The sequence below is a fragment of the Salmo salar genome, chromosome 16 (assembly GCF_965601325.2).
Source record: "Salmo salar chromosome 16, fSalSal1, whole genome shotgun sequence".
Lineage (NCBI taxonomy): Eukaryota > Metazoa > Chordata > Actinopteri > Salmoniformes > Salmonidae > Salmo > Salmo salar.
Window position 1 is genome coordinate 62,889,569 of NC_138306.1, and position 26,497 is coordinate 62,916,065.

A 26,497-nucleotide genomic window follows, 5' to 3' on the forward strand; every position below is an offset into this window, starting at 1 on the left:
TCAATTTTCAGACCACTAGGGGTCAATGTTTTTAGACAGGATATCCGGTAGGCCTCCCTCTGTAGTAGTAGGATCTCAATGTTACCTCCTCTCCTTGGTAGATGAACATGCTCAATGCCTGTGTATTTGATGGAAGAGATAGGATGGTTAGCTTCAACAAAGTGCGCTGCTATTGGATAGTCAGTCTTCTTACACCTGATTGAGCTGCGGTGTTCAGCTATGCGTTATTTTACTTGTCTTTTTGTTTGTCCTACGTAGGCTTTCTCAATGAACAGGTGATGAGATAGATTACTTTCTTTGTCTTGCATGAGATGATACCACTAACAGGGATATGTGGGTGTCTGAAGAAGTATGTTTTTGTAGTGCTATTGCACTGTGCGCATGAGCCACATTTATAGTTCCCATTCGGAATGCGTGTCAAGAGTGTCTGAGTGGGCTCAGGGGGCATGTCAGATCTTACTAAGCTATCCCCAATACTGTGACCATGCTTATAGACCACCAGTGGGGGTTCCTTGAAGAGATGTGCAATTGTTTTGTCTGATTTCAAAATATGCCAGTGCTTTTTCAGGATTGCTTTCATTTTCTCTGAACACACTGTTGAATTGTTTTTCTTCCTCGGTTTAGTTTTTAGCAATTATTCTCTTGGTTTTTGAGATATTTTCATCGTTGCAGCATCAAGGGTTTTGTCCTTGTTGCCTCTCATTTTGAATTTATCTGTCATTTTCTTAGAATTGCTGTCAAAATCTGACTCGTGGCCACAGATTAGTTTAACCCTGTGCAACTGGCTATATGGTAGACCATTCTTGAGAGGAAGGGGATGCATACTATCCACACGCAGCAGGGTATTGCGGTCTGTGGGCTTTGTGTATAAGTCTGTGTGTAATGGATCATTATCTTTGATGATCCATAAGTCCAGGTAGTTTATTTTCTCTCATCAGTCTGCATGGTAAATGGGAGATATTCAGAGCTCTCGTTTAGCGGAGTTTGGAATTCATTTAGTTCCTGCTGCCTTTCTTCCCAGAGCACAAAGACATCATCTATGTATCTCTTCCATAGGAAGGTTTTAGAAAGTAGGGTGTGTGTCTGTTTTGTAAATGAGTGCTTCCTCAAATTGTCCCACATACAGGTTTGCATAGTGGAAGCCCATGGTTACACCCCGAATTTGAAGGAAAAAGTCTGACAGAAAGCCAAAGTAGTTTTTGGATAATACCAGTTCAGTGAGTTACAAGATGCAATCATTGGATGAAGCAAGGGTAGGGTCTCTCTGCTGAAGGAAGTGTTGCAGTGCCTGCAAGCCTCCAGTGTGTGGATTGTTAGTGTACAAGCTCTCCACATCAAAAGTGCCCAGCAGGGTGCCCTCTGGTATCCTTAAGCCCTCTATCAATGAGATCATGTGACTAATGTCTTGTATTTGACGTAAGATGGGAGATTCTCAACCATCGGTTTAATGTGGTGTTCCACAAACTTAGAAATGTTGGAATCACAGAGTCAAATGCAGCTACAATGGGTCTACCAAGGGGAGGAGACACTATTTTGATTAATTTTGCCACTGTATAAAAAGTTGGTATTTTATGAAATTTCACAGAAATTCTCATTCTTTATTGGTGATCTGTCCTGATTCCAAACAGTTTTCCACTGTGGATGAGATATTATGCTGGAATTCTAGGGTAGGGTCATAATTCAGTTTGTGATAGAAGTCACCTTTGTCGGTGACATTCATTCACATAGTCACATTTGTTTTGTATGCAAATTCCTCTTCCTTTGTCACATTTTCTCATGATAATCGAAGGATGTGATTGTAAAGTCCTTAAGAGCCATTATCTCATCTATACTCAGGTTATCATAGGATTTGTGTTTCTGTTTGTCTTTCAGTAGGTCACTTTCATCATTTTCAACAATCCTGCCAAAGGTTTCTATGGATGGATTTGGGGGGAGGTACGAATGAACTTTTTGCTCAAAATGTTGTTCTCTCAGAGCTTACAGTTTATTTGCCGTTAGTCAGAACCTCTACACAAAATAATTGTCAACGGGTGTGCGGCTGCTCATGCTTTTTATTCAACTCCCTTTTATTTAACAAACTTGTCTCAATAAAGTACATACTCTCAAACTGAACTCTGGAACTCGAAGACCGTTTCACTGCATTTTTTTCATTGTTACCCTCTAATCAGGGACTGATTTAGACTTGGGACACCAGGTGGTTGCAATTAATTATCAAGTAGAACAGAAAACCAGCAGGCTCCGGACCTCATAAGGTAAGAGCCAATTTAAGCTTGATCCGGAAATGTGGTCAGAGGCGCTGTATAGATGGTGACGTAAATACGGAACCTCCGTTGGCGCAGAGGCCAAAGTGAGCTCAGTACCGCATTGTCGTGAGCATCTAAAATGTTGTAAAAGGATTAATAGGCGCCGCATGGTCAATCCGACATCTGCATTGGCTGTGCTGAATCATTTACGGTGATATGGCCTCTGCTGAAGTCAGGACATTCATACTTGCTTTGCGGAGCAGTTCAGAGCTGTTGTGAAGGACGTTGTCAAGGAAGTGAGTTTGTGTTTATACAGGACCTCCCCCCTACGGTCAATCAATCATGTCAATGCAGAGCTATATGGAGCCATCTGCATTATTAACACATTTGAGAGGCACACTGCCATGCGGTACTTAACTCATTGTGGCCTCTGCATTCCTCCAGACGCTCGCCAATTGCATCGCACCATCCATATGGTGCCTCATTTTTGGATCAAGCATAAATTGGCTTTTACAATGCTGAGGGGTCCATATAGCTCTGCATTGGCATGATTGGCTGACAGTAGGTGAGGGTGGGAGGTCCTGTTGAATTTTTTTTGGCAACATTTTTATTTATTTCACCTTTATTTAACCAGGTAGGCCAGTTGATAACAAGTTCTCATTTACAACTGCAACCTGGCCAAGATAAAGGAAAGCAGTGTGACAAAAACAGATTGTATCTAAACAACTTCCTTCTCAACAGCTCTGTGCTGCTCCACAAAGAACAAGAAGTATGAATACCCTGACTTCTGCAGAGGCCATATCCTCGAAAATGCAGCACGGCCAATGCAGAACCCCAGATTGACCACGCAGGGCCTTTAAGTGTTGAATGCCCATGCTCTACAGGCAAAAAATATAGGGTTGGCCTAAAAACTACAACTCCCATGATTCTCTGAATGAAAAAAACGACTACATGCTAAGGAAGTTAAAACATGTTTTACAAGAAACAAAACTTGATATGTACATGATAGACTTTATCTTAAGACCTTATACTAGACACTACCTAAATAAATGGCCTATAGAGGTTACATATATCCATTATTTGGCCCGCGTTTAAAAGCTAAACAAACACAGTTGTGTATCATTTAGGGTCCACGTGGTTTGAGAGTTGATATGCTTTGTTCAAGTCATAGTTGGAACTAAGAAAAGTCAGACTTGTTAAATGGTTGAACGCGGCACGTGTATAACTACAACCTGTTATAAAGTCGAAAATGTACGAGTTTGCTAGTTTCCACTAGCACTTTAACGCTGCAATACTCTCGGTCCTTACTGCACACAATATAGTCTCCCCCTAGCTGAGTGCAAGGAAAATACATCTGGACGTGGGCGCATTTATCAAAAATACGAACTTGCCACGACACATGTGCGTTTGGCTTTAATAGACTTCAACTAAGTTTTTTTAATGAGAACTTGCAGTGTTGCGCGTGTGGTCACTGAGTCAGTTTTACCATTGTGGAGCGATGCTAACGACAACTTGGAATCAACTTGTTTAGACCAAGAACTCTACTCCAAATTTGTTTAGACCAAGAACTCTACTCCATGATAATTGAATTATACATTTGACATGTTTAGGCACTTAAAAATCTACAAAGTGGATAGCCAACAACTATCATAGAAACATTGTTCTTCAACCCCAATATTGTCCACCTAGATAAAAATACAAGAACACGGCTAATTTCGAGAGGGTGATTTTTTTTCCCGCAGTATTTTTACATGTGGCTGCAAATATATAGATACGTCAATGAACTTGTTAGCAAACGTTAGTGTGGCTAAACTCAAACGCTGTAACTTAGTTAACTGGTTACAGTTGTTGCTAGTTGCTGTAGCTATCTAAGTTATGTAGTTTAACTTTGCTTGTGAAGGCATTCCACCCACATTTGTTATATTGTAGCCAGTGGGCTCATTCTGCCATCACTGGTCATCAAATTGAGTAAAAAAGTAGCTCTCTTTCCACCGTGTAGTTTTAGTACTGCTTGCATCAATTGTGCTGATAAAAAAAGAAAGCGATGGGCAGCGGACAATCATTTGTACATTTTTAGCCAAATTATCTCTCCAAAAGTTCTCAAACCTCTGTAAATTAATAGTTCCATTGCCTCGAGTCACGAGTGCGTGTTTCCAATCAAAGGGAGCGAGTCGACTAATTGGGAACCACGCGCATCCTGTTACTCACATTATCTATGTAAAAGCTCCTATTTGATAGTCTGTTGATGTAACCTAGATTTTGTAGAGGCTTATAGGGCATTCCGGGGGGGCGGTTCATGGCAGGAAGGGATCCAGCTTTTTGTCAAATTCACGTATTATTTTTTTCTTCATTTAAGCAAACCTTAACCTAATTATCCTAGCCTGCTGCTTAAGTTCTCCTAACCTGCCATAAAAAGTCAAATCTGACATTAATTTGACAATTTATCCATTCTAGCCATGATCTTCCAGGGGCACGTTCAGCAGGATTGAACATTCAGATAGCAATATGCTATGTAGATCAAACATGCCTCTCTAATATGTAGTATAAGAAAGCACATTGGCTCTATTCACACATTTCTATCTGCAACGTTAGATAACTTTTGGCAACTGTACATTGCTCCAGTAAGATGGGAGATAGGACTGGTTTAAACTCTGACCCCTTGGTTTGTTTATTGTGTGTGTGGGGAGGGGGTATTGATTGGGGCAAAGGCATGTCCTCCACTTCTTCAACCCCAATATTGTCCATCTACAACAGTGATAGCAAACTTTGATGCGGGTGGGGACCAACAAAAAATCTGAAGTCATTATGATGGCCACAGTAGCTCAAGGGTTTGCATACCTTGGGCTGCCCATCCCTGAGCTACAATGTCTTTGAGGCAAATGAAACGCATACAGTATTCAAGGGGTTGTACATGTTAGTCCCCCCCAACTTGTTTCTACTGTCCTTAACACGCTTATACATGATATGTCGCCCACATATTTTTTTTTATGCAAATTACAGTTTTTAATGGGTCCCTACACAGAATGGGCTCTTGCACAATGACAACTAATTGGAGACAGATTTTTATGGGTGGCCGTGTCCCTACCAATGTGACATATGAATAGGTGATTTAGGTGCTAGGCCCCAGCAAAAGGTCACCAATCCTTCACAGCAGCCTGGTGATGAGGCCTTGGGTAAGGTGCTCATTTGCAGACCCCCTGGACCATAGGTCCATTTTTACATGCAATTAAATAGCTTCCTTTATGGATTATAAATTAAAAGTGACTTGAGAAGCTGTTTTATTTACTGTCGCTGTTAGTGCCCAGTGACTAACCTGGCTGGAATTCAGAAGGGTGCAATGTTCTGAAGGTTGCGGATAGAAATGTATTGAATAGAGCTGACAAGTTTCTTTATTCTACATGACAGAGAAGTATGTCTGTTCTACAGAATTAATTTTTATATGAAAGTTCCATGATGTCTTAATGAGCACCATCCTGGTGTGAGGAGGTGATTTGATCACGTGTGCCTGTTTTGTGCTTGGTTCTTCCATCTACCTGTCATTCAGTTGCCATGGCAGAGCGGGTGCTGGTGATTGGCAGTGGTGGGCGGGAACACACCCTGGCATGGAAGCTGGCACAGTCGCCACACATCCAGGAGGTCCTGGTTGCACCGGGGAATGCTGGCACCGCCAACTGTGGAAAGATCTCCAACTCTGGTGAGAAGGACACGCATAACTGTTTCGCATATCATGATCTGTCTGGGGTCTTTTATGATCACCTGACATGACCAGGAATCATATGATCTAGTAAAACTCTTAGCCACTCCGTTGCATTTGAAATTTGTGTGTGTCTCCCCCCCTTCTGCATAGAGGTGTCTGTGAGTAACCACTCCATCCTGGCTCAATTCTGTAAGGAGCATAGCGTGGGGCTGGTGGTGGTAGGGCCCGAGGTGCCTCTGGCAGCAGGTGAGTGGCACACATACTTATCTTCCCCATTTCATATTCAGCCATCTGAAACAGTAAAGGTACAAAGGAATTGCCAAGTTTGCAGTCATCATAAATAAGAATTTGTTCTTAATTGACTCATTTAAATGTATAATTATTATCAATGCACTACAAATATAAGGCTTTTCCTTTTCTCCCATTCTCTGGTCCCTCTCCCTTGTTCCAATCTCATCTGCACCCCCCCAGGCATGGTAGATGACCTGCAAGTGGCGGGGGTCCAGTGTTTCGGCCCTTCGGCGAAGGCTGCCCAGCTGGAGGCCAGTAACAGTTTCTCCAAGGCCTTTATGGACCGTCACGGCATCCCCACAGGCCACTGGTGCTCCTTCACTGACCCCCAGGCGGCCTGTAGCTACATCCGCACGTCAGTACTGGGGGGGGGGGTCATGTTCATTAGGGCACACCATAGGAAAATTATTTGCTACAGAAAACAGTGTTTCTAATTGGACTAGTCCAGGTAGTCTGTCCCTGTTTGAGTCTGCTCGCTGTGTATCATCTTAACACTGTGTCATTGAATTTCTACCCATCTCCTGAACTTAAATATAATTAACCCCTGACCCCAGGGCCAGTTTTCCTGCTCTGGTGGTGAAGGCCAGTGGCCTGGCTGCAGGGAAGGGTGTCATTGTGGCCAAGGACCAGGAGGAGGCCTGCCAGGCTGTGCAGGACATAATGAAGGTATAGTTTCAAAGTGACCCAAAGTCAGTTTTGCATTTCCCACCCTAATAGTTAAGGCTATGATTCCGAGAGGGTATGCTGTATCTGTGGGCACTCACAGTAGGTGGATCAGAAAGGTTTGCATTAGAGGCTGACCGATTAGGATTTTTCAACGCCGATACCGATTTATTGGAGGACCAAAAAAAATAACTATGCCTTTTTTAAATTGTTTGTGTGTGTGTGTAATAATGACAGTTACAACAATACTGAATTAACATTTTTTTTTTTTTTTGTTACTTAATATAATATATAAAATCAATTTAGTCTCAAATAAATAATGAAACATTCAATTTAGTTTAAACAATGCAAAAACACAGTGTTGGAGAAGGAAGCAAAAATGCAATATGTGCCATGTAAAAAAGCTAACGTTTAAGTTCCTTGCTCAGAACATATGAAAGCTTTCCTTTTAACATGAGTCTTCAATATTAACAGTTAAGTTTTAGGCTATAGTTATTATAGGAATTATGACGCGTCAATTATTTCTCTCTATACCATTTGTATTTCATATACCTCTGACTATTGGATGTTCTTATAGGCACTTTAGTATTGCCAGGCTAGTCTCAGGAGTTGATAGGCTTGAAGTCATAAACAGCACTGTGCCTCAAGCATTGCTAAGAGCTGCTGGCAAACGCGGGAAAGTGCTGTTTGAATGAATGCTTACGAGCCTGCTGCTGCCTACCACCGCTCAGTCAGACTGCTCTATCAAATCATAGACTTAATTATAATAAACACACAGAAATACGAGCCTTGGTTCATTAATATGGTAAAATCCAGGAAACTATCATTTCGAAAACAAAACGTTTATTCTTTCAGTGAAATACAGAACCGTTCCGTATTTTATCAAACGGGTGGCAACCCTAAGTCTAAATATTGCTGTTACATTGCACAACCTTCAATGTTATGTCATAATTATGGAAAATTCTGGAAAATTAATGATGGTGTTTGTTAGGAAGAAATGGTCTTCACACAGTTCGCAACGAGCAAGGCGGCCCAAACTGCTACATACAGTTGTGGCCAAAAGTTTTGAGAATGACACAAATATTAATTTCCACAAACTTTGCTGCTTCAGTGTCTTTAGAAATGTTTGTCAGATGTTACTATGGAATACTGAAGTATAATTACAAGCATTTCATTAGTGTCAAAGGCTTTTATTGACAATTACATGAAGTTGATGCAAAGAGTCAATATTTGCAGTGTTGACCCTTCTTTTTCAAGATCTCTGCAATCCGCCCTGGCATGCTGTCAATTAACTTCTGGGCCACATCCTGACTGATGGCAGCCTGTTCTTGCATAATCAATGCTTGGAGTTTGTCAGAATTTGTGGGTTTTTGTTTGTCCACCCGCCTCTTGAGGACTGACCACAAGTTCTCAATGGGATTAAGGTCTGGGGAGTTTCCTGGCCATGGACCCAAAATATTGATGTTTTGTTCCCCGAGCCACTTAGTTATCACTTTTGCCTTATGGCAAGGTGCTCCATCATGCTGGAAAAGGCATTGTTCGTCACCTAACTGTTCCTGGATGGTTGGGAGAAGTTGCTCTCTGAGGATGTGTTGGTACCATTCTTTATTCATGGCTGTGTTCTTAGGCAAAATTGTGAGTGAGCCGCTCCCATGGCTGAGAAGCAACCCCACACATGAATGGTCTCAGCATGCTTTACTGTTGGCATGACACAAGACTGATGGTAGCGCTCACCTTGTCTTCTCCGGACAAGCTTTTTTCCAGATGCCCCAAACAATCAGAAAGGGGATTCATCAGAGAAAATGACTTTACCCCAGTCCTCAGCAGTCCAATCCCTGTACCTTTTGCAGAATGTCAGTCTGTTCCTGATGTTTTTCCTGGAGAGAAGTGGCTTCTTTGCTGTCCTTCTTGACACCAGGCCATCTTCCAAAAGTCTTCGCCTCACTCTGCGTGCAGATGCACTCACACCTGCCTGCTGCCATTCCTGAGCAAGCTCTGTACTGGTGGTGCCCCGATCCCGCAGCTGAATCAACTTTAGGACACGGTCCTGGCGCTTGCTGGACTTTCTTGGGCGCCCTGAAGCCTTCTTCACAACAATTGAACCGATCTCCTTGAAGTTCTTGATGATCTGATAAATGGTTGATTTAGGTGGAATCTTACTGGCAGCAATATCCTTGCCTGCCTTTTTGTGCAAAGCAATGATGACGGCACGTGTTTCCTTGCAGGTAACCATGATTGACAGAGAAAGAACAATGATTCAAAGCACCACCCTTCTTTTGAAGCCTCCAGTCTGTTATTCAAACTCAATCAGCATGACAGCGTGATCTCCAGCCTTGTCCTCGTCAACACTCACACCTGTGTTAACGAGAGAATCACTGACATGATGTCAGCTGGTCCTTTTGTGGCAGGGCTGAAATGCAGTGGAAATGTTTTTTGGGGATTCAGTTCATTTGCATGGCAAAGAGGGACTTTTGCAATTAATTGCAATTCAAATTGCCGTCATACAAACTGAGGCAGCAGACTTTGAAAATGTATATTTGTGTCATTCTCAAAACATTTGGCCACGACTGTATACCCTGACTCTGCTTGCACTGAACCCAAGAGAAGTTAATATTGCCTGCTAACATGAATCTCTTTAAAAAATATATACTTTTGTATTGATTTTATGAAAGGCATTGATGTTTATGGTTAGGTAAATTTGTGGAACATTTGTGCTTTTTTTCTGAAATGTGCTTTTGTTAAATCATCACCCGTTTGGCAATGTTGAAGTAGGTTGTGATTCGATAAGAAATTAACAGGCACTGCATTGATTATATGCAACGCAGGACAAGCTAGTTAACCTAGTAATATCATCAACCATGTGTAGTTTACTAGTGATTATGTGAAAATTGATTGTTTTTTATAACATAAGTTTAATGCTAGCTAGCAACTTACCTTGCCTCCTTGCAGCCACAAGGTCCTTTTGATGCTGTACTCGCGCAACAGGTGGGCAGCCTGCCACGCAGTCTCCTCGTGGATTGCAATGGCCGATTACCGATTTGTTATGAACACTTTGAAATCGGCCATGACGATTAATTGGTCGACCTCTAGTTTGCATAGGAATAAGCAATATGACACATATCTACCTATAGTCTTTCAAAGGGTACCTAGGGCAGTGGTTCCATTTTTGTAAAAATGTTGCTCTGCCTGGAGTACCCCTGAAGTTCCCCCTCGTGTGCATTTTACCAGTAGTCCTATGACCTCATGAGTCTTCTCAAGTATACTCTGTGGATTGGCCAAGTACCCCCGGGGGTGCAAATTCCCCTGTTTGGGAACCACTGACGTAGGGGATGGGGGTTGTTTCTAGACAGGGCCACCAAATTCCCCCCTCCCCCCTCCCCCCACACTTGACCTCTTTTTGGCTCTGCTATGTCCCAGCTACTAATAGGGATGGGCACAATTAATCAAATATCCGAATGAACGTCAGTATTTGTTTTTAAGCCTATTAAACAATGAACAAGCCTTGTCTAAATTTGAATTAATGGAGTGGCTGTAGTTACAGATTTTCTTAACCTCTATGGGCTAGGTGGGACGCTTGCGTCCCACCTACTCAACAGCCAGTTGAATCCTGTGGCGCGTTATTCAAATACCTTAGATATGATATTACTTCAATTTTTCAAAAATATGACTATTTTACACCATTTTAAAGATAAGACTCTCGTTAATCTAACCACACTATCCGATTTCAAAAAGGCTTTACAACGAAAGTAAAACATTAGATTATGTCAGCAGAGTACCGAGCCAGAAATAATCAGACACCCATTTTTCAAGCTAGCATATAATGTCACATAAACCCAAACCACAGCTAAATGTAGCACTAACCTTTGATGATCTTCATCAGATGACAACCCTAGGACATTATGTTATACAATACATGCATGGTTTGTTCAATCAAGTTCATATTTATATCAAAAACCAGCTTTTTACATTAGCATGTGACTAGCATGTGACTAGCATTCCCACCGAACACTGCCGGTGAATTTACGAAATTACTCACGATAAACGTTCACAAAAAGCATAAGAATTATTTTAAGAATTATAGATACAGAACTCCTCTATGCACTCGATATGTCCGATTTTAAAATAGCTTTTCGGTGAAAGCACATTTTGCAATATTCTCAGTAGATAGCCCGGCATCACAGGGCTAGCTATTTAGACACCCAGCAGGTTTAGCACTCATCAAAGTCAGATTTACTATAAGAAAAATGTTATTACCTTTGTTGTCTTCGTCAGAATGCACTCCCAGGACTTCTACTTCAATAACAAATGTTGGTTTGGTCCAAAATAATCCATCGTTATATCCAAACAGCGGCGTTTTGTTTGTGCGTTCTAGACACTATCCTAAAGGCTAAATAAGGGTGACGAGCATGGCGCAATTCGTGACAAAATAATTCTAAATATTCCATTACCGTACTTCGAAGCATGTCAACCGCTGTTTAAAATAAATTTTTATGCCATTTTTCTCATAAAAAAGCGATAATATTCCAACCGGGAATCTACGTTTAGATAAACAGACAAAGGAAAAGAAACCATTCGGTCGAAGCGGGCACGCGCCTAAGCCCGTAGTACTCTGAGTGGCCACTTGCCAAAAGCGATAAAGTGTTTCAGCCAGAGCCTGCCTCGATATCGTTCAACGTTTTCCCGGGCTCTGAGACCCTATGGAAGACGTAGGAAGTGTCACGTTATTGCACAGATCCTGAGTCTTCAATAAAAAGAGCCAAGATGAAACACTACTTCTCAGACAGGGCACTTCCTGCTTGAAATCTTCTCAGGTTTTGGCCTGCCATAAGAGTTCTGTTATACTCACAGACACCATTCAAACAGTTTTAGAAACTTTAGGGTGTTTTCTATCCAAAGCCAATAATTATATGCATATTCTAGTTACTGGGCAGGAGTAGTAACCAGATTAAATCGGGTACGTTTTTTATCCAGCCGTGTCAATACTGCCCCCTAGCCCTAACAGGTTAAACCAGACTTGATGTTGGTAAAAATACAGAGGTTTCTGCACATGTGGGATCCACTAGCCCAGTGGTTCCCAAACTTTTTGTAGTTCCTTACCCCTTCACACATTCAACCTCCAGCTGCGTACCCCCTCTAGCACCAGGGTCAGCGCACTCTCACATGTTGTTTTTGGCCATCATTGTAAGCCTGCCACACATACGATACATTTATTAACCTGTTGGGGCTACAGGGATTGCTAACAAGGCTAGAAATTCAAAACATCAAAAATCTAATAATTTCAATTTCTCAAACAATCAACTATTTTACACAATTTAAAAGATAAACATCTCCTTAATCTAACCACATTGTTCGATTTTCAAAGAGGCTTTACGGCAAAAGCATAAAGTTAGATTATGTTAGGACAGTACATAGCCACAAAAGTACAAACATCCATTTTCAATTCAAGATCAGGCGTCACCAAAAGCAGAAACCAGCTAGAATTATGCACTAACCTTTGTCAATCTCCATCAGATGACACTCCTAGGACATTATGTTATACAATACATGCATTTTTTGTTCCATCAAGTTCATATTTATATCCAAAAACAGCATTTTACAGTAGCGTGAAATTCAGATTTTTTTCTTCTCTGAAATGCTTCCGGTGAACATAACAAAATTACTATTCGAAAACATTGGTAAATTATAATATTGTCATTCAAAGAATAATATATTATCATCTCGTAATTGCTACCGAATGGCCAGATCTCAAAATAACTTTACTGGGAAATCACATTTTGCAATAAACGGGGTGCTATGCTAAGAACAATAAGCTATGCTATACAGTTAGCATCATCTAATATCGATAATAACATTGTAAATATCCCCTTACCTTTGATTATCTCCATCAGAAGGCACTGCCAGGAATCCCAGGTCCGGAACAAATGTGGTTTCTTTTGACAAAGTTCATAATTTATGTCCAAATAAGACCAAGTAGTTAGCGTTCATTATGCTCCCACAAAACGTGGTGGGGGGGGGTGTAAAATCACGCCGAAAAGCTAAAAAAACCTAGTAAATAATCTATTTACGTTCGTTCAAACATGTCAAACATTGTTTAGCATTAATCTTTTGGTCCATTTTTAACGTTAAACATCAGTAATATTTTCACACAACCTATCCTATGTCTAGATAAACAATTATGACAAACTCACGCTTCTCAGATTTATGCGCAGGCGCAAAAAAATGAAGTGACGACATGTCAACTTCCTTGCATTCTAATTTGCTCTCTGTTTATCATAGACGCTTCAAACAACTTTATAAAGATCGTTGACATCTAGTGGAAGCCGTAGGTGTTGCGAAATGAATCCTTTCTCACTATGGTATCTATAAAACAATGACACTAAATAGTACAGTCACAAAATTCATTTTTTTAAAAATCTATTTTTCACAGGTTTTTGCCTGCAATATGAGTTTTGTTATACTTACAGACACCATTCAAACTGTTTTAGAAAATTCAGAGTGTTTTCTATCCGAATGTGTTAATAATATGCATATCCTAGCTTCTGAGTTGGTGTAGGAGGCAGTTAAAAATGGGCACATATTTTTTTCAAAATTTCTCAATACTGCCCCCTAGCCCCAACAGGTTAAACATAAGAATTGGTATGTTTTTGTCACAACCCGGCTCATGGGAAGTGATAAAGAACTCTTATAGGACCAGGGCACAAATAATAATCAATAATTGTGCTCTTTGTTTAACCATCTTACATATAAAACCTTATTCACAATTTTCTATGAACAAATAACTCGCCACAGGTTAATGAGAAGGGTGTGCTTGAAAGGATGCACTCAACTCTGCAATGTTGGGTGGTATTGGAGAGAGTCTTAAATCATTTTCCACACAGACTGTGCCTGTATCTAGTTTTCATGCTAGTGAGGGCTGAGAATCCACTCTCACATAGGTACGTGGTTGCAAAGGGCATCAGTGTCTTAACAGCGCGATTTGCCAAGGCAGGATACTCTGAGTGCAGCCCAATCCAGAAATCTGGCAGTGACTTCTGATTTAAATTCAATTTTCAACTTTTTAATCATAGCCTCAATTTTGTCCCGCACATTGAATATAAACTCAGCAAAAAAGAAACAACCCTTTTTCAGGACACTGTCTTCAAAGATAATTGTAAAAATCCAAATAACTTCACAGATCTTCATTGTAAAGGGTTTAAACACCGTTTCCCATGCTTGTACAATGAAGCATAAATCATTAATGAACATGCACCTGTGGAATGGTCGTTAAGACACTAACAGCTTACAGACGGTAGGCAATTAAGGTCACAGTTATGAAAACTTAGGACACTAAAGAGGTCTTTCTACTGACTCTGAAAACCACCAAAAGAAAGATGCCCAGGGTCCCTGCCCATCTGCGTGAACGTGCCTTAAGCATGCTGCAAGGAGGCATGAGGACTCCAGATGTGGCCAGGGCAATAAATTGCAATGCCCGTACTGTGAGACGCCTAAGACAGCACTACAGAGAGACAGGACGGACAAATGATCGTCCTCGCAGTGGCAGACCACGTGTAACAACACCTGCACAGGATCGGTACATCCGAACATCACACCTGCGGGACAAGTACAGGATGGCAACAACAACTGCCCGAGTTACACCAGGTACGCACAATCCCTCCATCAATGCTCAGACAGTCTGCAATAGGCTGAGAGAGGCTGGACTGAGGGCTTGTAGGCCTGTTGTAAGGCAGGTCCTCACCAGAGATCACTGGCAACAACGTCGCCTATGGGAACAAACCCACCGTCGCTGGACCAGACAGGACTGGCAAAAAGTGCTCTTCACTGACGAGTCGCGGTTTTGTCTCACCAGGGGTGATGGTCGGATTCGCGTTTATCGTCGAAGGAATGAGTGTTACACCGAGGCCTGTACTCTGGAGCGGGATCGTTTTTGGAGGTGAAGGGTCCGTCATGGTCTGGGGCGGTGTGTCACAGCATCATCGGACTGAGCTTGTTGTCATTGCCTGCAATCTCAGCACTGTGCGTTACAGGGAAGACCTCCTCCTCCCTCATGTGGTACCCTTCCTGCAGGCTCATCCTGACATGACAATGCCTCCAGCCATACTGCTCGTTCTGTGCGTGATTTCCTTCAACACAGGAATGTCAGTGTTCAGCCATGGCCAGCGAAGACCCCGGATCTCAATCCCATTGAGTATGTCTGGGACCTGTTTGATCGGAGGGTGTGGGCTAGGGCCATTCCCCCCCAGAAATGTCCGGGAACTTGCAGGTGACTTGGTGGGGTAACATCTCACAGCAAGAACTCGTAAATCTGATGCAGTCCATGAGGAGGAGATGCACTGCAGTACTTAATGCAGCTGGTGGCCACACCAGATACTGACTGTTACTTTTGACCCCCCCCTTTGTTCAGGGACACATTATTCAATTTCTGTTAGTCACGTCTGTGGAACATGTTACGTTTGCTGAGAATAAATGCAGTTGACAGTGAGAGGATGTTATTTTTTTTTCCTGTCTGTATCTATCTATCATGTATGGACTATTTGAAAATGTGAGTCACATTTATATTTGGCGTATCCCAGTTTGGGAATGTTTGCCCTAGCCTACCTCCTTACAGCTGCGGTTCAGTCACCCTGTGACGCCGGTTGTACACAAAATAATTTGTCAGTTGTCACAGTAGCCTAGGCTATTGCAAATCTAAGCAAGACACAAACAGGTTGTCAAGCCATTTCATGTTTTTTTTTTGTCAGGAGGGGAGTTACATGCAGCTATTTAGGAAAGCTATATGTAGACTGCACAGCATATCAAAAAAGCATGACACGGGCAGTCAATAGCGATTTCATGGTCTTTTTTTCATTGCAAACATTGGCTTAACAAGAGGCAGACTGTTGCCTATATGGCAGCATAAATATAAAGATTACAACACACAAATGGTAATTGTTACGCCCTGATGCAATGGGTCTTGCTTATGCTATTGCAAATCCATTACAACAGACAGCAGTTTCATATATATATATATATATATATGTACTGCTCAAAAAAATAAAGCTCGCATTGATGTGCCATCCTGGATGAGCTGCACTACCTGAGCCACTTGTGTGGGTTGTAGACTCCGTCTCATGCTACCACTAGAGTGAAAGCACCGCCAGCATTCAAAAGTGACCAAAACATCAGCCAGGAAGCATAGGAACTGAGAAGTGGTCTGTGGTCCCCACCTGCAGAACCACTCCTTTATTGGGGGTGTCTTGCTAATTGCCTATAATTTCCACCTGTTGTCTATTCCATTTGCACAACAGCATGTGAAATTTATTGTCAATCAGTGTTGCTTCCTAAGTGGACAGTTTGATTTCACAGAAGTGTGATTGACTTGGAGTTACTATGTGTTAAGTGTTCCCTTTATTTTTTTGAGCAGTGCATATATTACACACACACACAGTATTTTTGGAATGTTTGTTCAAATATCAGTTGTTCAGAAATTAGGCAGAGGCAACATCATCAAATTGGTTGAGTGTTCAGAAGAGGGTGAGTAAAGAGGAAATGTGAATGTGTGTAAAATAACATGTGCAGAACATGATTTGGATCCTTAGATTTGAGAAATAAGTTTCTAGGGGGGTGGGGGCGAAAACTGTATTTGTAGCCTCAACCTTAAATGATACTGAACAAAAATATAAATGCAACAATTTCAAATATTTCACTGAGTTACAGTTCATTATAAGGAAATTATAAATTCATTAGGCCTTATTCTATGCATCACATGATGGGGCAGGAGTGCAGCCATGGGTTGGTCTTGGAGCCAGGCCCAGCCAATCAGAATGTTTTTTTTGTTTGTTTTTTTTCCACAAAAAGGCTTTATTAATACTCCTCAGGAGCCCCCACTTCCCTTCAGATGATCCCGCAGGTGTTGTAGCTGGATGTGGAGGTCCTGGGCTGGCGTGGTTACATGTGGTCTGCGCTTGTGAGGCCTGTTGGACGTACTGCTAAATTCTCTAAAACGACATTGGAGGCAGCTAATGGTAGAGAAATGAACAACAGCTCTGGTGGACATTCCTGCAGTCATCATGCCAATTGCATGCTCCCTCAACTTGAGACGTCTGTGGCATTGTGTTGTGACAAAACTGCACATTTTTAAGGTGGTCTTTTATTGTCCCAGCCCAAGGTGCACCTGTGTAATGATCATGCTGTTTAATCAGCTTCTTGATATGCCACACCTGTCAGGTAGAGGGAGTTCTTGCCAAAGGAGAAATGCTCACAAACAGGGATGTAAGTAAACATTTTAGAGAAATAATCATTTTGTGCGTCTGGAAAAGTTCTGGGATTTAAAAAAATTTCAGCTCATGAAACATGGGACCAACACGTTGCTTTTGTATTTTTGTTCAGTGTAGATTGTCTGTTACATTGTCACATACAATGATATAACATGACATTTGTTTTATAAAAATTAAGCATTTCAAACTTTGGAATGTAGTGTTCATGTAGCTTACTGAGCTACTGCTGCTTCAGACATCATGTGGCTTTGACAGTATATTGTTTTCAGTTGCACACTGTAAATGTAGCCTACACTTCTGAGGATGCACAAAGTGATAATTTGCTTGAAAATAAAACTTTCTCCCTCATCAGTTTTTGTTCACTGTTGCAGTTTGCCTAAGCTACTTTTAGCCAAAAGCTACCCCCAGAAAAAAAACAGCGCATTGTCTGCTATTGTGGCATTTTGCGTCACGATTGGTCAAAAGAGTAGAGCAATTCTGAAATGTATATTTTTGGGGGACTATCTGGATATCTGAAAAAAAAATTGACATTAGAATAGTGAAATTTCAAATGCCCATCCCTAGCTACTACCAGTCTCTTTGCCCTTTCTGGTTGGCTTATTTATCCTCTTCTGTGTTCATGTACTGATAGAATACCACAGTCTATCCTCTTTTGATTGTCACCAAAATGCTATCTGTGGGTTTACCTCAGTACAGCAGTTTTCATAAGAATGTCGCTCGGCCTTGAATTTTGTTATTTTGGGTGAGATGAGGTGTCACTTACACACACTCACTAGACTATGAGTGTGTGTGTATATAATCTCTCACACTATATACGTGCACATACCGACAACACAAACGTGCACACATTTTTTTTATTTATTTTACTCTTACCTATCCTGATGATGCCTAGTCACTTTACCCTGCCTTCATGTACATATCTGCCTCAAATACCTTGTACCTCTGCACATTGATCTGGTACTCCCTTTTTTATATAGCTCCATTCTTGTGTACTTTATATTTTATTTGTCTTGTGTTATAAATAAAATAGTATTTTTAAACTCTGCATCGTTGGGAAGGGCTGGTAAGCAAGCATTTCTACACCAGTTGTATTCGACTCGACAAATCCATCTCCCATTTTAAAGATACGGTGTGTGTGTTGCAGGACAAAATGTTCGGCTCTGCCGGGGAAACTGTGGTGGCGGAGGAACTGCTGGAGGGAGAAGAAGTGTCTGTGAGTGTCCGGCCCTCATTCTTTTTCTTGTGAAATACCAACGTGTACATGCGCAGTGGGAAGCATTTTTGTCATGCAAAATAGCACAGTTCTTGGCAAAGAATACATTGGATCATGTGTGTTCCTTGTCTATTTAAAATGTGATGGTTATTTTGCTCACTGCCATTTGCTTGTGCAAAATGTCGGCCTATATGTACCCTGACAACAATTCAATATCCATTTACTAACTACTTACTCGCTCTCTCTCTCTCTCCTTCCCTGTGTAGTGTCTGTGTTTCAGTGATGGCTGCACTGTGTCCCCCATGCCCCCGGCCCAGGACCACAAACGCCTGCAGGACGGCGACATGGGCCCCAACAGCGGCGGCTTGGGGGCCTACTGCCCCACCCCTCAGGTACACACACACACTTGACAACCACAGACCATTGTCTCACATTGCTCAGAATGTGCACAGAGAGTCCTACACAACCTGCTATTGTTTGTCCTCTGTCTGTCAATCAAACGTCCAGGTGTCTCAGGAGCTTTTGCAGCAGATCAGAGAGACTGTCCTGCAGAAGACTGTGGATGGCATGAAGGAGGAGTGTGCCCCCTATGTGGGTGAGTAATGAACTGCAGGCAGCACTGGTTATTGAGTGGAAATGAAAGGGATGTGAAATCTTGTCCTTTCTCTTTCATTTGTCTCACTCGCTTGTTTACTTGTTGTTATCCTCTCTCAGCCCTCTCGCTGGGGCTGAGAGAGGGGCCAAAGGTCCTGGAGTTCAACTGTCGCTTCGGCGACACAGACTGTCAGGTTGGTCAACTGTGTGTGTGAGCATGTGTTATTGGTATATGTTACTGCTCTATGTTATCAGCTCTCTGATAAGTCAAGTTCTGCACTTGCACTCCACTAATGGGTAAATTTAAGATTAATGGAGGATGAACTGGTCCTTAACCTCTATGGGCTAGCTTGAGTCCCACCTACTCAACAGCCAGTGTAATCCTGTGGCGCGATATTCAAATACCTCAAATGCAAAAACTTCAATTTTTCAAACATATGACTATTTTACACCATTTTAAAGACAAGACTCTCGTTAATCTAACCACACTGTCCGATTTCAAAAAGGCTTTACAACGAAAGCAAAACATTAGATTATGTCAGCAGAGTACCCAGCCAGAAATAATCAGACACCCATTTTTCAAGCTAGCATATAATGTCACATAAACCCAAACCACAGCTAAATGCAGCACTAACCTTTGATGATCTTCATCAGATGACAACCCTAGGACATTATGTTATACAATACATGCATGTTTTGTTCAATCAAGTTAATATTTATATAAAAAAACAGCTTTTTACATTAGCATGTGACTAGCATTCTGACCGAACACTGCCGGTGAATTTACTAAATTACTCACGATAAACGTTCACAAAAAACATAACAATTATTTTAAGAATTATAGATACAGAACTCCTCTATGCACTCGATATGTCCGATTTTAAAATAGCTTTTCGGTGAAAGCACATTTTGCAATATTCTAAGTACATAGCCCGGCATCACAGGGCTAGCTATTTAGACACCCAGCAAGTTTAGCACTCACCAAAGTCAGATTTACTATAAGAAAAATGTTATTACCTTTGCTGTTCTTCGTCAGAATGCACTCCCAGGACTTCTACTTCAATAACAAATGTTGGTTTGGTCCCAAATAATCCATTGTTATATCCAAATAGCGGCGTTTTGTTCGTGCGTTCAAGACACTATCCGAAAGGGTAAATAAGGGTGACGAGCATGGCGCATTTCGTGACAAAAAAATTCTAAATATTCCATTACTGTACTTGGAAGCATGTCAACCGCTGTTTAAAATCAATTTTTATGCCATTTTTCTCGTAAAAAAGCAATAATATTCCGACCGGGAAATCGTTTTTTTATTACAAAGAGAGTGAAAGTAAAAGCACGCTATCCCCTCATGCACGAGCCTCAGTCTAATGGCCCTCTGATAGAGCACTTGCCAAATGCGCTGTGTTTCAGCCTGGGGATGGAATTACATCGTTCAGCTTTTTCCCGCCTTCTGAGAGCCCATGGGAGCCGTAGGAAGTGTCACGTCATGCCAGAGATCCCCTGTATTTGTTAGAGATGATCAAGGAGGGCAAGAAATGGTCAGACAGGCCACTTCCTGTAAGGAATCTTCTCAGGTTTTGGCCTGCCAAATGAGTTCTGTTATACTCACAGACACCATTCAAACAGTTTTATAAACTTTAGGGTGTTTTCTATCCAAAGCCAATAATTATATGCATATTCTAGTTACTGGGCAGGAGTAGTAACCAGATTAAATCGGGTACGTTTTTTTATCCGGCCGTGCAAATACTGCCCCCTAGCCCCAACAGGTTAATCTGTGCCTATTAGGACAATTCCGATCTTGCCTGAATCATGTTCATTTGGGCAAACTGTACCTAAACATTTTGCAGTGGGAAAACTGAAATTCCAGTATTACATCCCTGTTTCACTCTGAATCAAAATATTTTCTTCCTACTGAACGTGACCCTGTTCCAGGTGCTGATGCCCTTGCTGAAGAGTGACCTGTACGAGGTGCTCCAGAGCACCCTGCAGGGGAAGTTGGCATCCAGCGCCCCTGTGTGGCACCAGGACAGCTCTGCAGTTACTGTGGTCATGGCCAGCCCTGGTTACCCCGGCTCCTATAAGAAAGGTGTCACAATCACAGGTATGTACACAGCTGTCAATCGCTACTCAACTGGCGTGTATTCATTAGTAACACCGTTGCAAAGCGTTTCCATTGGACAAATTCAGGTAAGTCCCTCCATGTTTCATTCCGTTTGCCTCTGTTTTCTTTCGTATGGTTCCCTTTCGATCCTTGTGAATATTCCTGTTCGGAACAGATCTGCTGTCAGTCGAAACCGATACTGAACAACAGACCTATCAACTAATTACATAACTTTAACTAGGTTTCCATCCAAACTTTTAATGCGAGTAAAGTACATGTTGGATAAAACAAATGTCATGACGGGCCTGATGGAAATGGCACATTTGTCAGCGAACTTTCCAAATGTTAGCACAACTAAATACGCTATGCGAGGTGGGATAATTTTGTGTCTGTAAAATGTATTACGTGAGAAATGGTGGGGGAAATGCTTTTATGTGCAAATATCGATATAACCATATCTTGGTGACAGGCGATGGGTCGGCAGGGGACGACGGGAAAAATATATACAGTTGAAGTCGGAAGCTTACATACACTTAGGTTGGAGTCATTAACTCATTTTTCATCCACTCCACAAATTTCTTGTTGACAAACTATAGTTTTGGCAAGTCGGTTAGGACATCTACTTTGTGCGTGACACAAGTCATTTTTCCAACAATTGTTTAGAGACAGATTATTTCACTTATAATTCACTGTATCACAATTCCAGTGGGTCAGAAGTTTACATACAGTAAGTTGACTGTGCCTTTAAACAGCTTGGAAAATTCCAGAAAATGATGTCATGGCTTCTGATAGGCTAATTGACATAATTTCAGTCAATTGGAGGTGTTCCTGTAGATGTATTTCAAGGCCTACCTTCAAAACTCAGTGCCTCTTTGCTTGACATCATAGGAAAATCAAAAGAAATTAGCCAAGACCTTGACATTTGTAGACCACCACAAGTCTGGTTCATCCTTGGGAGCAATTTCCAAACGCCTGAAGGTACCACGTTCATCTGTACAAACAATAGTACGCAAGTATAAACATCATGGGACCACGCAGCCGTCATACCGCTCAGGAAGGAGACACGTTCTCTCCTAGAGATGAACGTAATTTGGTGCAAACAGTGCAAATCAATCCCAGAACAACAACAAAGGACCTTGTGAAGATGCTGGAGGAAACGGGTACAAAAGTATCTATATCCGCAGTAAAACGAGTCCCATATCGACATAACCTGAAAGGCCGCTCAGCAAGGAAGGAGCCACTGCTCCAAAACCGCCATCAAAAAATCCAGACTACGGTTTGCAACTGCACATGGGGACAAAGATCGCACTTTTAGGAGAAATGTCCTCTGGTCTGATGAAAGAAAAATAGAACTGTTTGGTCATAATGACCATCGTTATGTTTGGAGGAAAAAGGGGGATGCTTGCAAGCCGAAGAACACCATCCCAACCGTGAAGCACGGGGGTGGCAGCATCATGTTGTGGGGGTGCTTTGCTGCAGGGGGGACTGGTGCACTTCGCAAAATAGATGGCATCATGAAGGAGGAAAATTGTGGATATATTGACGCAACATCTCAAGACATCAGTCAGGAAGTTAAAGCTTGGTCGCAAATGGGTCTTCCAAATGGACAATGGCCCCAAGCATACTTCCAAAGTTGTGGCAAAATGGCTTAAGAACAACAAAGTCAAGGTATTGGAGTTGTTATCACAAGGCCCTGACCTCAATCCTATAGAAAATTTGTTGGCAGAACTGAAAAAGCATGTGCGAGCAAGGAGGCCTACAAACCTGACTCAGTTACTAAGCTCTGTCAGGAGGAATGGGCCAAAATTCACCCAACTTATTGTGGGATGCTTGTGGAAGGCTACTCGAAACGTTTGACCCAACTTAAACAATTTAAAGGCAATGCTACCAAATACTAATTGAGTGTATGTAAACTTCTGACCCACTGGGAATGTGATGAAAGAAATAAAGCTGAAATAAATCATTATTTTCTATTATTCTGACATTTCACATTCCTTAAAATAATGTGGTGATCCTAACTGACCTAAGACAGGGAATTTTTACTAGGATTAAATGTCAGGGATTGTGAAAAACTGAGTTTAAATGTATTTGGCTAAGGTGTATGTAAACTTCCGACTTCAACTGTATATGTACACACACACACACACACACTACCGTTCAAAAGTTTGTGGTCACTTAGAAATGTCCTTGTTTTTGAAAGAATATCACTTTTTTTGTTCATTAACACACAGTACCAGTCAAAAGTTTGGACACCTACTCATTGAAAGATTTTACTTTATTTTTACTATTTTCTAAATTGTAGATTAATAATGAAGCCATAATAAACTATGAAATAAAACGTATGGAATCATGTAACCAAAAAAGTGTTGAACATATATTTTGAGATTCTTCAAAGTAGCCACCCTTTGCCTTGACAGCTTTGAAACCAATATGCTAGTTAAAGCATCAGCGCGTGGTCTGGAAAGGCAGTTTGCCAGTTAACTTACAGCAGCGTGTCCCCTGAACAATAACGAAGAGGTAGTTGAGAAGCTTGACCACGGAGACGGGGGTGAGAAGATGATGAAGCATACTCCATGAACTAACTGAAAAACAACTGGCATTTGGAGAGTTTGAGGTGAGGGAGAAAGTGTGGTGGAACAAGTATTGTTAGCGTTGTTAAGTATCTTGCTTAACTGATCAAATAATTGAGTTTATGGTGTGAAAATTTGCTGGCTAATAGTCAGAAAGCAAACGTTACATCAGATGAGCTAAAGTTAGTAACTTAACCAATTCGCTATTGTATTAACTCATATCAAATTTTATTGGTCACATACACGTGAGTAACAGATGTTATTGCGGGTGTAGTGAAATGCTTGTGCTTCTTGTGCCGACAGTGCAGTAATATCTAACAAATTACATATTTGTACACACACATCTAAGTAGGAATGAATTAAGACTATACATATGGATAAGTGATGTCAGAGCGGAACAGACTAAGATAAAGTATATACATATGAGATGAGTAATGGCAGATATGTAAACATTATTAGTGACTAGTGTTCCATTCCTTAGTGGCAGTGATTTCTAGTCTATGCCTATTGGCAGCACCCTCTGTGCTAGTGATGGTTGTTTTAATAGTCTGATGGCCTTGAGAGAAAGCTGTTTTTCAATCTCGGTCCCAGCTTTGATGCACCTGTACTGACCTCGCCTTCTGAATGATAGAGGGGTGAACAGGCAGTGGCTCGGGTGGTTGATGATCTTTTGGGCCTTCCTGTGATGTCAGGTGCTGTAGGTGTCCAGGTACTGTAACGTTATAACTTGAGAAATTTTGTATAACGCGTTAGTTGCTTACTGGACCCAGGCAATCTGTGAAATGTTAATTAGCTAACATATTCTGAACTGTTTTCATTGTTTTCATTGTATGTTTTATTTGGTACATGGGAATCCAACCGCAGAAATTACTTTTATGTGCGCTACGTCATTATGCACAGCCTTTTATGGAAATGTATCTCTGGTGGGGAAAATGTGCATATTTTAGAACGTTTGCATAAAACTGATTTAAAGTAGGGGGAGATTAGGTGCTCCCTTTTATCTCCAATTCCTGTCACCGCTGTTAGGTCATCCCTGGAGATGGCCCTGCATGCAAGGAGGAGATGGGGCGCACCTTCAACTGTGGCCTTGGGGCTGTGCTGGTGGTGGCCTTTCCGGATGCCCAGAGGGTTCTGAGGCAGCTCCAAGCCCACAAACCCCGATTGGCCTCGCGCATCTGGTACTCTAAAAAGTAGGACAGGGTTGGCAGCTCTGGTATACTGTTACCGTGTAGAATTCCAGTCTGACTTTTTTTTTTTCAAAAACATTCCTAGTTAGTTATGTTGGATTGGTGGAAGGTAACCTGCATTAAATTGTAGGTTAGCCTAGCTAGCACATGACTCATGATTTGTACCCCTTGATAAGAATGGGTCGATGGACTTCGGAAAGATAAATATTTGTAGGTAGTCTACCCAAAGTCATTCTTATACATGACAGTGAGGTAGAAGCTGAATTGAGGGACCACCTGATTTGACTGACAGACAATAGCCTGTTGCGTCACTCTGACATTGGTAGAGGGCAAATAGCTCTAGCCTGATTGGGTGGTCATCTCACCATAACCTATGACCCTTGCTGTGTGTCCCTCCCCCAGCAGAGGCCTAACCTATAAGGACAGCGGAGTGGACATCGCCGCGGGAAACCGGCTGGTAGACATGATCAAGCCGTTTGCCAAGGCCACCTCTCGCTCAGGTAGTCACATCAAACCTCTCTCATTGCCTTTAATCAGAACAGCTACAGCTGAGCTACTAGCTAGACAGCCTGCAGAGCTGCAGTGCTTTTCCCAAACTCATACCTATCCACTTGTAATGATCTGTGTAAGATTGGATATATGATTAGTTTCCCAAATCTTGCTGAGTACCCTGCCAGTTCTAATTCTACCTTTTTTGAACTATTCAGGTCAACTAATCATCACCCTCTGATTAGATAAATCAGGTGTACTGGAATTGAACAAATACGTGGAATGGCTGGGCAACACTGGTATAAGCATTATGGCAAAAACCTCAATCTAGACTATTTTTAGAGGGACAAGATGCTAGGGGTCGGTTTGGGATTGGGCATTTCATTACATGCCCTGCACTAAAGCAGTCTCTCAGTCAACCTATCATGATTTCACCTTATCCAAATAATTACGAAGCTCCAAGAAGGTAAATTATTTTCCTTTCCTTGTGAAATGAACATGAGAAAAGAAATTAGGTCTTGTCTACTTTATTTGGGTGTTACAAATACTGTACCTGTAGACGTGCCATCGATACAGTTTTACTAAAACAGAATTTGGAACAGTTTTCTCGATTTGATCTACAAACACATTGCTGCAGGAAGCTTCAATTTAGTTTTCTACAATATATGTGTGGGTGGACGGATGGATGGATTGATTCATTTAGTTATTTAAAGACATAAAGGAAACCCAGGAAATTAGGGATACAAAGTATATTGAAAGCAGGTGCTTCCATACAGGTGTGGTTCTTGAGTTAATTAACAACCCATCATGCTTATAGTCATGTCTAAAAATGCCTGGTTGCCCATTTTAATTTGGCTACCATGGCATCTGTGGCTTTGATAGAGGGGTCTCAAAGGAGCATAGGTGGTTTAAAGTGTCTGTGTGTCTGTCAGTCACCAGATCTCAACCCAATTGAACACTAACGGGAACACCAACGAAACACCAATGATGGAATTTTTTGTGAAAGAATGGTATTGAATCCCTCTAATAGAGTTCCAGACACTTGTAGGATCTATGCCAAGGCGCATTGAATCTGTTCTGGCATCTCGTGGTGGCCCAGCACCCTATTAAGACACTTTATGTTGATGTTTCCTTTATTTTGCCAGTTACCTTTACATCAACCAGATGTTTCTTTTGATCCTAGACTGGATAGAATA

General features: G+C 41.6%; 1 pseudogene across 1 annotated transcript in view; it reads left to right on the forward strand.

Moving 5' to 3' along the window:
• The first annotated feature begins 5,771 nt into the window (after window positions 1-5,771).
• LOC106574367 (trifunctional purine biosynthetic protein adenosine-3-like) overlaps window positions 5,772-26,497 on the forward strand; it is a 34,634-nt pseudogene continuing 13,908 nt past the window's right edge. The window contains exons 1-12 of the transcript XR_014380805.1: window positions 5,772-5,937; window positions 6,091-6,186; window positions 6,412-6,586; window positions 6,786-6,897; window positions 18,292-18,360; window positions 18,627-18,752; window positions 18,868-18,955; window positions 19,075-19,148; window positions 20,887-21,055; window positions 24,318-24,334; window positions 24,652-24,815; window positions 25,215-25,312. The product of XR_014380805.1 is annotated as a trifunctional purine biosynthetic protein adenosine-3-like (transcript). The remainder of the gene's footprint in view (window positions 5,938-6,090; window positions 6,187-6,411; window positions 6,587-6,785; window positions 6,898-18,291; window positions 18,361-18,626; window positions 18,753-18,867; window positions 18,956-19,074; window positions 19,149-20,886; window positions 21,056-24,317; window positions 24,335-24,651; window positions 24,816-25,214; window positions 25,313-26,497) is intronic.